This window comes from Uloborus diversus, chromosome 5 (genome assembly GCF_026930045.1).
Source record: "Uloborus diversus isolate 005 chromosome 5, Udiv.v.3.1, whole genome shotgun sequence".
Taxonomy (NCBI): domain Eukaryota; kingdom Metazoa; phylum Arthropoda; class Arachnida; order Araneae; family Uloboridae; genus Uloborus; species Uloborus diversus.
In genome coordinates this window covers 177,391,242-177,404,371 of record NC_072735.1, presented here as the reverse complement: position 1 = coordinate 177,404,371, position 13,130 = coordinate 177,391,242, and the positions used below count along the sequence as shown (strand labels likewise).

General features: G+C 33.4%; 1 protein-coding gene across 1 annotated transcript in view; it reads right to left on the bottom strand.

Moving 5' to 3' along the window:
* LOC129222090 (uncharacterized) overlaps nucleotides 1-13,130 on the bottom strand; it is a 50,919-nt gene that overhangs the window by 5,184 nt on the left and 32,605 nt on the right. The window lies entirely within an intron of this gene.

The following is a 13,130-nucleotide window of genomic DNA, read 5'->3' as shown; positions in this document are numbered from 1 at the left end:
AATTTAAGTGAAGTAAAAATATAGTGAAACAATATACTGATGTTTAAATGCCTAATAGATATTTAATAAATATGGCAGAATAGTAATGAATAGGACAAAGTTTGAAAGAGTCATTATTAAGTTTCTAATAATAAATTTACTTCATAAAATATTGCCCTTTGGTATCAATAGTGCTTTTAATCATCCATGTAACTTGACAGTACTATTTTTGTTCACTGGAGTAAAGCCACAGTGTCAATGAATTCATTTTTCTAAATCAGATATTTCAGCTGGCCACATGGGGGGATCAGTTTTGAGAGCTGTATGCTAGGCATCACTGTTTGACTATTAGGATATCCCTATTTATATGACTAAAGTCTTTACTTTGGAAAGCTTTCAACTGATTTAGAGAAACTCTGATAAATTTAATGTTTTTTTATTATTACTTTTTTTTTTTTTTTTTTTTTTTTTTACAAGTGGTTGAAATAAACTCGGATGTAATTGAATTACGTTTTTAACCGACTTCAAAAAGGAGGCGGTTATCAATTCATACCGTATGTATGTTTTTTTTTTGTTTGTCCACTCATAGCGTCTCACCTAGTGAACCGATTTTGATGATTCTTTTTTTAATGGATAGGATATGGCTCAACTTAGGTCCCATTACTTTGTTTGACCATATTTGATCTTTAGAAAAAAAGTTATAGGCAAAAAACAGTAAATTTTATGCAATTTCCCTATTAAACGATTATAAAATGATATTGTAGCGAAGTTCGCACTTTTCGTCCGTGGATAACGGTGGCTCAGTGGTAGAATTCTCGCCTCCCATACGAGCGACCCGGGTTCAAATCCCGACTAGGACAAAGTGAATTTTACTAAAATTTCGTTTCTACTGTTTCCCGTATTTTCTCGAATCTTCTATTAATTTCTGTATCTTTCCAAGTCTGGAAAGTTCCAGCACTTTCTCAAGTTGTATATAAGGAGATGTAACGTTCATTCGTGGTTATGAATGAAGATCTCGAGTTGAGACTAACGAGTATTCGCTTCATTTGGCTTTCACATTGTCTTCGCTATCTTCATCTACGCGACAATATGAAACTCATTGTTATAAAAGTTTGGTGCCATATAACAGTAACATCAATAGTAATTGTAATGATAATTTTGAATGAAGGCTTCTCTGAAGCAAGCATCAAATTTCTTCAAGGGATATTTCGATAATGGGGAATCTGGCACTGTCGTCTCATATTTGGCGTAAATAATTTTATTTTAGTAACCTTGCTGATTTATAGTAACCCTATGTGAATTATCAAAATCTTCCTTTCTTCAGTGCTATTGCTCTATAGTAGGGGTAAACCTAACCTGGAAGCGAGGTGATGCAGTGATTAGGATCTGCTTAGCCATCACAATGCTACCATTAGGTTTGACTCAACTACTCTGTAGTATTTTTATCGTTATCATCTATGCCGATAACAGATGATCGGGGCTAAGTAAGAAAGTACAGGATTGCATCATGAGCAACTTAGATGCTGTGGAATGTAAATTAGTTAGGAAAAACGTAATACTTAAATGGTTATAATTAAATTAAGTACGCATGATTTCCAGAGAGGAACAAAGATAAGTCTTTAGTGCCAATCCCTTAAAGTTTGACGCGTGTCAATAGTTTTTTTTTTTTTTTTTTTTTAGTATGGAGCATTTTTAAGAAAAAAGTGTGAAGTTTCGTGATGGTAACTTCTTATTATTTCTGAAATACCTACATTTACACTAAAAAGAATGAAATAAAAAAATTTTGAAAAAAAAATAGAACCGACTTCAAAATTGCTCTAAAAAGTGAAAAATAATTTTATTCTTTAAAAACCATCGATAATGCTTTTAAACATAATTTTTGAAGTTGGCGCAAAAACGATAGATAAAATCATTCACAGACATAACTCAAATACAACTATAAATTTAACCAGGACCAGTTTCTTCACTATCTCATACATTATGCATTAATGACAACATATTTGAATAGCGATATAAATGTTTCGTTCATAACTTTGGATGATTTTCTGAAAAAAATATGACGAAGCGTGGTTACACTGGATTTTACGTTTTGTTTTTGCGCCAACTTCAAAAATTATGTTTAAAAGCATTATCGATGGTGTTTAAAGAATAAAATTATTTTTCACTTTTTAGAGCAATTTTGAAGTCGGTTCTATTTTTTTTTTTCAAAATTTTTTTATCTGAATGGGTGTTGGAAAAATCAAGAACATGCAAATCTACTACTACAGAATATAACATGTAAGAAGTGCTGAAAATAATGTTAAATTACAAAATTAATGATGTCCCGGCTGTAAAATTACATTAAGAAAAAGACGGGTGGCTGTAACAGAAGCAGATGCAATAGGATTCCTAAACTCAGATTTGTTTTTGGGATTGTTCATTTTTCAAGTATTAACAGCTTTTACATGCACTACTGTTAAATCACTCAAGATTTCTAATGCTCTTTTAGCTGCTGTTATTTTATTGCTGCCCAAAACATTTTTCCATGACTTAAAATAAATTTCCATGACTTTTGATGAAAATATTAATTTTCCATGACTTTTCCAGGTCTGAAATTTGTCAATCTTTTTTCCATGACTTTCCAGGATTTCCATGACCCGTACGAACCCTGTTTTGTACATCGAATATCCCGGCTCCAACTCAGGAAAATTCACCTTTCACATGTAAAACAAGCTGATGTGTGCATCACATGACTTCCTTTTACGCCAATTTAGTGATAATAGCGCCTTGGAGTAAGCAAGTAAACACTAAATATTGTCACCTCTAGTTTCTTGCGAAACGAAGCAAAAAAACGTTTTACAGATTTATTTCCCCAGTATTGGCAATTTTAATGTGATTTAGTGGTTAACTCTTTAAATATCACCAACATTGGTCAAATTAAAACCAGATTTGAAAATTAAAAAAAAAATCGCCAAATTTATCGCCAAGTGTTTGACAAATTATAACGCCACTTGAGTTAGCATTGAATTTAACAAGGATTTCCCCCCAAAAAGGTGTCAAAGACCACCTTAGGAACATCCGAGTGCAACCAAAAGGGAAGATGCACAACTAGACCCCAATAGGAGTCTACGTACCAAATTTCAACTTTCTAGGACATATCGTTTCTGAGTTATGAGATACATACGTACATACATACGTACGTACAGACGTCACGAGAAAACTCGTTGTAATTAACTCGGAGAGCGTCAAAATGAGTATTTCGGGTGTCTGTACGTTCCTAGGCATATATCCACGTGTGGTCGGGTCGAAAAAAAAATTCAACATTCATTCGAGGGTAAGCAAAACAGAAATTAAGGCCGATTTTTGAGTGAAAATTTTTTCGCGAATACAATACTTGCTTTTTACTTCCTTTTAAAAAAAAGGAAGTATTGTATTCGCGAAAAAAATTTCACCCAAAAATTGGCCTTAATTTCCATTTCGCTCACCCCCGAATGAATGTTGAGTTTTTTTTTTTTTCAACCCGAGCACACGTGGCCTACGAACGCACAGACACCCGAAGTATCCATTTTGACGATCCCCGAGATAATTACAACGAGTTTTCTCGTGATGTATGTATGTACGTATGTGCGTCGCATAACTCAAAAATGAAATGTCCTAGAAAGTTGAAATTTGGTACATAGACTCCTAGTGGGGTCTAGTTGTGCCCCTTTCTTTTTGGTTGCATTCGGATGCTCCAAAGGTTGTCTTTTGCTCCTTTTTGGGGGGAAATCAATGTTAATTTCGATGTAAACTCAAGTGGTGTTACAATTTGGCGGACACTTGGCGATATATTACCAGTCTTTTAGTCGCCAAGTTTTGTCGCCAACTTGGCGACAAATTTGGCGATTTAATTTTTTTTTAATTTGGTTTTAATTTGGCCACTGTTGGTGATATTTAGAGAGTAAACTATTGAATCATCTTAAAACTGCCAACAATGAGAAAATGACATTAAATTGGAGTAAAACGAAGTCATGTGATGCACACATCAGTTCGTTTGTAAAAGGAAGTAAAAAGGTTGTACTCGGAAAGCAGTGTTTCCCAGCATCTTTTACGGTTGTATCCAGCAAATAAACAAACTTGTTTCGCGGAATGCTTTTCGGGAACAAATCTAGCATTTACTCTTTACAGAAGAAAGATTCACATTTACCCGGGAAATAATCGGAATGCGGTTTAAAGCTAGTTTCCTCTAAGGATAAAAAGCTCCGTGTAAACGGGGCTTAAGAGTTCTCGGAGTAAACGATATCCACTGGCAGAAAAGGTTTGGACTACTCTCTAACATATTGAACGAAACGTTATTGTATGTAACATAAACGTCGTAAATTGGCATGAACATGCATACAGTGGCTCCCAAAAGTGTTCGTACACTTTGAAATTTTTTAGTAAAACCAAAATAACTCAAAACTGAATTCGAATATGAAGTCCAATATTTTTTCACATCATTCCTATGTCATTCTAAATACAATCCATTGGTTTTTTTCAAAATATTGACGGATCTTTTTTTTCGAAATGGGTCAGAAAACGAAGAGACAGAGAAATAACACGCCACAAAAGTCATCGTACACTCAAATATTTTCAAATAAATTCATGATTAAAATTATCATGTGTCGTTTTATTAATATTTTTGCATTGTGTTGACCCTTATAAGTCATTTGGCTTTAATTTTTCGTTTATTTATTCCTTAATATGGTGCTTATTAATGTAAAATCCTGGGTATTCGTAAAAAACAGCAAACACCATTCAAAATTTGAATTTTTTCCCCACAGTAGTGGTAAATCGGTTTGAAATGTCTCTAAATTAGTTAATTTATTTGTTTGTATAGTAAAGTGCTTGATAAAATGCTTTAAGGAAAGGAAACGGACCGAAAACAAGGTAAGAAAAGGTCAACCGGCAAAGTTGACAAAACGTGATCAGAGATTTAAAGTTAAAAAAAATATGAAAAATACACATTTGAGTGTTGTAAAAGTTTCTGCAGAGTTAAATGAAACATTTTACATTTAATTTTCACCTAAAATTGTTCGCCAAGTTCTATGATTAGCTGAAATAAATGGGACCTCTTCCCGCAGAAACTTTCTTGGTCGTGCGTAAAACAGAAAGCTTACGCTTTTCGTCGCAAAATCAATGATAAATTAGCTAAAATCGTTTTAGAATCATGTCTTACTTACAGATAAACATTAATTTAACATTTTTGGTTAAATTGTTGTATAACTGTAAGTAGAAGAAAAAAATAGGAACTTAATCTTAAGAACTTAGTTGAATCTGTTAATCAAGACGGTGGAGGTGTTTCAGTGTGAGGGTGCATATCAGCATCAGGACTTGATAGTTTGTAATTTTTTGATGAAATAATGAATCATGCTGTTCCTTGAAATATTTTAAAAACCAATTTTGAACTGTTAGCCAAAAATTTGGTTATTGGAAACAACTTTGTTTTTTATCAAGATAACGATAAGAAGCACACGGTTTTCAACATTTGCGTCTAGTGCCTCGAAAATTGTCCTTAAGTTTAGAAAATACTCCCTCAATCTCCAGATTTTAACTTAATGCAACGTATTTAGAGATATCTGGAGGCTAGATTACGAAAATAGAGCTGGAAACAGTGAGACTCGAAGTGTGGTTGAACACTTACTCAGAAATTACGCAAAAAAAAGAAAGAAAAAGAATGAAATCTATTCCCAGACGTTTAAAAGGTGTTATAAATACTGTGTGATATTCTACTAATTAATAACTTAATCAAAAGTTAGATTATTCAATAATATATAGACATTTTATAAAGTGTATGAAAACTTTTGTGAGATAAAATTTCCGGCACTTTTTGGTTTTTGATTTTTAAAAAATTAAGTTTTAATATTTTTTAAAAACTTTTCAGGTAGTTTTGTTAAAAAGTGATCATAGATCTTATAATTAAATACCTATTCCGAAATATTAATTCTAACCAATGGATTGGGGCCTATTTCGTTGAAAGTCGTAGGTGTACGAAGACTTTTGGGAGCCACTGTATAAAGCTTGACCCCGAAAAGAAGGTGGATGACCTCGAAGCGAAACATCATTCGTATCATTTGTAATAGGTAGAATCTTCCAGAAAAACCGAATAGTACGAGGCATGGTCTCGCTAATCCCATCTATTCCAAAATAATAACAAACAACCTATTACAAATGATACAAATGATGGTTTTGCTTCAAGGTCATCCGCCTTCTTTTTGTGGTCAAGTTATACCGAAGAAAAAAGATTTTCTAAAAAAATTAAAGCAATATGGGGTTGCTAGAAGCATGAAATGAAATTATTTTTAAAAAACGGAGGAAAAATTACATCACAGGTGCACGAAAATGTTTTAATCTTCTATTTCACTTTTTTAATTGCACGTTACACTAGCTTTAGTAATTCGGATTCGAAAACGAATATTTCTTATTCAAAGGAACATCTCAGAGCTCACGAAATGTCATTAGTTTTGAAGACTGTCATTGGATGGCAGCACGAGCATTTGTTCTCGCTCCTTGAAAGATATTGAAACAGTGCAAGCGTAAATCTGTTTCACTCACTGAGAGAGAAAAAAAATGAAATAAATATATCAGTAACTCTGGTTTACATCAATTTCAGACTTAAATTAGGGGAAGAATGGTTTACATCAATTTCAGACTTAAATTAGGGGAATTAGAATTATTTTCAGACTTAAATTGCAGGGAGGAGTTATTTCCATAACTCCTCCCTGCAATTGTAACTCTTAGAATACTGCAGAGTAGAAAGCACTGAGGAATAAAATTTGCCTCTCATATGGTTTTCATATTAAAATAGATTTATAAGATCACCAGTACTCTTTATAACTAGTTAATTACCAATTCAGCAATCAATTTCATTCTTATTTTGGTGAACTTTATTTACTATTGCTCCTCTTTATTTTTTACGAGTTTCATTTTCTTTATTCCTATGAATTATTAATCTCTCACTTATCTTAGAAATTACAGAGGTTTTTATTTTCTTCTCTATCAGGATTTAGCAGTAGTGAATAATTAAATTAGACACTAATCATATTACGTAAGCAATATTTATATGTTTGCTTTTTTCTATTTCCAAATCGCAGATAAATTTTAAATCTAATCAGCCACCCTGAAAACTGTGGAACTTCATTTTTTCATTCATTGGTAACAGTATTTATAACAACTTATGATTCAAAACGGAAGCGATATCTCTCTTAACTGCTCATAGTAGGAATAATCAGAGTTAATTATAAAATGGTTTTCGGTACCTATTTAAAACTTTTCGAACAGTTAAAAGTAGAGACGTACCGAGTACTCGGTAACTACTCGGTACTCGGCCTACTCGGCCAATTTGCCGAGTGCTCGGTACTCGGCCAAATTCTGATCAGATACTCGGCCAATACCGAGTAGTTGCAAAAAGTTGAATGATGTCCAAGACAGATACTAAAATTTATAAAAAAAAAAAAGAGCAAGCATTATATTCTGCAATCATTTACAATTAAAATTTATAAGTCAAATTTAAATTTTGAGATAAATGAAGTTTGTAATGCTTCAATGGAATAAAACTTTTTTTTTAATGTCCCCAAAGTTAATAAAACTTATTTATTAAAAATTATGCAAAAAAGGTAAGTATAGAAAATATGGAATTTTTATATTAAGAATGAATTTTTGCTACAAACAAAAATTAGTTATTAAAATATAAAAATACCTTTGCTTAAAAAATAAAAGGAAATAAAACAACGTTAAAAGCACAATGCAGGAACACTGCAGACACGTGTTTTGGTGTTACAAGGAATTTCTTTTTCAATGCACAAAATGGGAGCTCGTGGATTTAAAGACAAAACTCGGATTTTTTTGTCGTATGTCTTGACATTCTTTAGCTCACATGTTATGCACTGAAAAAGACGTTCCTTGTAATGGGGGGGTCAGAAACACGTGTCTGCAGTTTTCCTGCACATTTGTTTTATCTGTTTTTAAAAATTATTTATGTTTAGGGTCATTCCATAGTGACTAACGTAACATTCGCAGGTGATTTTCTTACTCTTTTTTTCTTACTCCGGGAGTAAAAATAAATGTTTTTTGATTTAATATGCAGATTTAAAATGTACAAAGTGACTATTTTTCATTTCTACCAAGAATTTGAAGCAAAATAAGCGCTGGCAGGTATTTTTTTGCCAAAAAAGGCATCGTGACTAAAGTAACATTTTTGCAACCCTGATAAACAATGCCTATGTTACGAGGCAAATTTTTCTAAAAGTTACGCAGGCATTTAAAATTGGCCGATATATTTGTAAGAGGTAAACAGTCTATTTTTAAAAATATACTACAGATTTATTACACATAAATCTTTTTTGGCCCTTAATGGTGTGTTTACGAGAAACTGTGTGTGACTAACGTAACGTGACTAACGTAACCATCGGATAACAAGGAATGAATGCATAATAAAAACTTTTTGTAATTAATCTTTTGCTCTTATATTACTTTTACACTTTTTAGAAACCTGCTTTGTGTTGCATTATGGTTCTTTCTTTACTTTTTCTCTACATTAGTGCAAAAAATTGAATGGGAGGATTCAGTTCAATTAACTCAATTTGAATGTGCGAAAAAAAATAAACAAATAAAAAAACTGCTTTTACAAACTGAATAACCTCATTTTTGGGCTAGTTAAATTCTAAATATCTCTCTTTTAAAAAGTTAACTTTATACAGGTTGATAGTTTCACCAAATTCTAGTATTCTGCCGATATACTAGTTATTGTCATAAGAAACACCGTAGTACTTTTCAACGGCATATTATTTTTTAAGGTATACGGATTCATCGAACGAATAGTGTTTTGCATCCTGAATCAAAATGTAACATTGAAAAAAAATATTCAAACATTTTTGCAGAATGAATTTTAATTCCGGATATCACCGCAAATGTTTGAATTTATAAATGATTATTCTTGCATTTTCTGAAATATATGGCAGCAGTGCTTATTCTCACTGTATCATGTAACATCTTCAAATGTTTTCCAACGAGCTGCCATTACTTCATTTTAATAATATGTGGAGATGTATTTTCTAAAAAATAGACGTTTTTCTTTGTTAAAACTGTCTTTCTATTTTCTTAATTATTTAGCTTGGATTCTTGTGTTGAATGCACGCACATTCAGCAGAGTACTCATTTTGCTTTACTCACCCTTTTTTTTAATAATAATTCTTTACATTGAAAGTATATTTTTAAAGACCTTTAAAAAAGTATTTTTCTAAATAGACAGAAGGTCTACAATGTAATATTACTGGTATTTTTCACCCTTTATATTTTTTATCAATATAGAATGCCTACTTATTCAAAATTGTTCATGAAAATGTACATAAAATTAAATAAGTTTTAAATATTAGCCGTCATTTTTAAAATGTTACGTTAGTCACATTTCAAATGTTACGTTAGTCACACTAATTATTTTATATCTACTGATACAAAAATAAATATTTTGCACTTTTTAAGTAGATATGACATAGATGTAAGAAAATAAAAAATGATGTTCGGTTCAATCTTCTGGTTTAGTTTTTATGCACAAAATAGTTCATTTTCGTGACTAACGTAACGTAAATATTTTCAGTGAAATAACCAAACTAATTAAAATACTTATCTTATAATGTATGCAAAAAGAACAGTCAATTTTATTGGGCCAACATCTAATCTTTTAGAATAAAAATAGTTCTTTTAAAAATTTGCAAAAAATTTTACGTTACACAAGAAAACTTAGACGCATGTTTTTAGCGTATTTTAAGCCTTTTCTACAACCTCGCATGTTTAGAGCTAGAAGAAAAATACCGAATGAAATTTTTGCAAACTGTTACTGGATTAATGTACTAGAAAGTATGCTGAATGAAATGATAAGTCACAATTAGGGCTGTGTTGAAAAAAAATTTCTGAGGTTGAGGTTGACATTTCTATGGAATGACCCTTTAGCGGACTAGAACTGTAATTGATTGGTATACAGCGAAACCCCTCCTAACGGACATCCCTCTTATGCGGACAATTTTTAATTCTCCAGTTCCAATGTGAATAACATTAATAACCCCTGTCCTGCCGACACCTCTCTATTGCGGACAAAAAAAAATTGTCCTGTCTATACGTACCAATTTTTTACTTCCTTTTTACAAAAAAGGAAGTATTGTATTCGCAAAAAAATTTTCACTCAAAAATCGACCTTAATTTCCATTTTGCTCACCCCCGAATGAATGATGATGATGTTTTTTTTTTCGACTCGACCACACGTGGATAAGTGCCTAAGAACGTACAGACACGCGAAATTTCCATTTTGACGACCCCCGAGTTAGTTACAACGAGTTTTCTCGTGACGTCTGTATGTACGTATGTATGTGCGTATGTATGTCGCATAACTCAAGAACGGTATGTCCAAGAAAGTTGAAATTTGGTACTTAGACTCCTAGTGGGTTCTAGTTGTGCACCTCCCCTTTTGGTTGCATTCGTGTGTTTTTAAGGGGGTCTTTTGCCCCTTTATGGTTGGAAATCATTGTTAATTTCGATGTAAATTCAAGTGGTATTACAATTTGGCGGACAGTTGGCGATATATCCCCAGTCGTTTTTGGTCGCCAAATTTTGTCGACAATTTGGCGTTTTTTTTTTTTTTTTTTTTGAAAATCTGATTTAAATTTGGCCACTGTTGGTGATATTTAGAGAGTAAACTATTGAATCACATTAAAATTACCAATAACGGGAAAATGACATTAAATTGGAGTAAAAGGAAGTCATGTGAGGCACACGTCAGCTCGTTTTTTTCATGTTCTCCCAAGTTTTCTTCAACTTTCCTTCGTTTCAGAGCATTTTTTTTTTGAAGGTGAAAGGCGCTTTATATTAACCGCTAACATAGTTTTGGCGGGCAAGAGAGGTTCAAAGTTCAAAATCATGGACACCGATAGCATAGGGGGTAAACTTGGGGGTATACCCCCCCCCCCAAACGGAAAAATCACGGAAAACGATCTTTTTATTCTGTTTTTTTTTAAAAAGATGTTTTTTTTTAAAATTCGGTGAAGAATGAGAGTATAAGATTTGCTTCTAAGACTCCCATGCCCAAAAAAAATTTTGCGATGTAAAAAAGAATTAAAAAAGAACTGTTTTGTGAATGTCTCACGTTGCATACGAGTTGAATCGAAGGTCTTCATTCAAAAAGACATTCTTCTGGCTGATTCTTGTGTAAAATGACCCTTTGTTTCCAAATACGACCACCTATCCCCCCATCCTGTCCCCTTTTTAGAACCCCCTCCCCCCTTCCTGTGATTCAGAGCCATTTCTTTTTTAATTTGAAAGGGAAAAGGAGCATTACAATAACCATAAACATTATTCTGAATGACTAGAGATGTGCAAAGCTCAAAATCTTGTGCATATGTAGCAAAAAATAACGCTTGCACAATTAAAAAAGGGGGGTGCTTTTCTACAAAAATCGGTACGTGTAGGAGATCATATTCGGATTCAGGGGGTCAGAAGATCAGATCAGAAGAATCAGCCGGAATAGCCTCCGGAGCATTTGAGATTTTTTTTTTTGCTGCGCAATGTGTTTGGGGGGTGCCCCCCCCCCCCCCCCCCGTGTTTTCCTTTTTGTTACATATGTAAAAGATTTTGAGCTTCGCACATCTCTAGTCATTCAGAATAATGTTTACGATTATTGTAATGCAATTTTCCCCTCCGAATAAAAAGAAATGACTCTGAATCAGAGGGAAGGGGGGGGGGAGTTCTAAAAAAAAGGCGTAATGGGAGGATAGGTGGTCGTATATGGAAACAACGGGCCATTTTAAATAAGAATTAGCCAGAAGTATGTATTTTTGAATGAAGACCTGCGATTCAACTCGTATGCAACATGCGACATTCACATGCTAGTTTTTTTTTTTTACATCGCGAAAATGTTTTTGGACGTCGGAGTCATAGAAGCAAGTCTTATACTCTCATTCTGCGCCGAAAATATTTTTACAAACATCTTTTTCAAAAAATCAGAATAAAAAGATCGTTTTTCGTGATTTTTCTAATATTTGGGGGGAAAGGGGGATATATCCCCCCCCCCCAATTCCCTCCTTTTGCTATTGGTGCCCATGGTCTTGAACTTTGAACCTCATTTGCTCACCAAAACTATGTTAGCAGTTAATATAAAGCTCCTTTCACCTCAAAAAAAAAGTAATAATAATAATTACTCTAAAACTAAGGAAAATTGAAAAAAACTTGGAGGGCCTTTAAAAAAATTGGTACATATAGTGGTTAAACGAATGTTATATTAGTCTTCAGGAAGTCATTTTACATAAGAATCAGCCGACGAAATGTCTGAAGAATTTTAGTTTTTTTGAGCAATCACGATTGCTTATTGCTTTCATTTGACCGTCCTTGATGTTCCGGTTCCTTTTTCAGCTTGGACCAGGGCTGCAGCACCACCGTCCACCGGCGGCGGCACGGCTGCTCCTGACCACTGTCCCCCGGAATCCACTTTGGCTTGAACGGTGGCGTCCATGTCCTACACACACGAACGCTCATACACACTCGCCTACGTGCGCACGCCTTTACACACATACACACGTCTACGTGCACACACGTAAGCCTACACACACAACTATACACACGTAACCACCCAGGAGGAGGGACATGCTTGGGGGGGTTTCTAGAAACAATAACTCTAATCAGTAGGGTCTTGTCGCAACTCGCGATTGCGAAAAACATAATTTGAATTCAAAGTTTCGGAATTCAAATTAGAGTTGATTGGGGGAAGTAGGTCACAGATTTTACTTTTTTTTTTTTGCCGCACTGTGTTATTTTTCTGTCCGGCCTCCAAGGAAAGGTTTTAACATTTCATTTAGTAGCATTTTCTTCAAATTCCGATAGCCAGATAAAAAAAAGAAGTAAATTATAGTAGTTTCTTCCATCTATGTAAATTCACGATGAACAAAGTAAATCTAATGCTTGTCAAACGCGTGCATTGATCTTTTAAAAATGTTTGATTAAATGTACAGCTCCCGTATAGATTATACAACAAAATACGGTAACTATAATGATAATGCATTAGATTTACTGTGCTCTATTCAAACGACACACCTTGTTAAGAAATTATGTAAAAAAATTGCTCTCATGCGTTTTTATTTAATTTAACGAATTTCATGTAGTTTTTCTGCAAA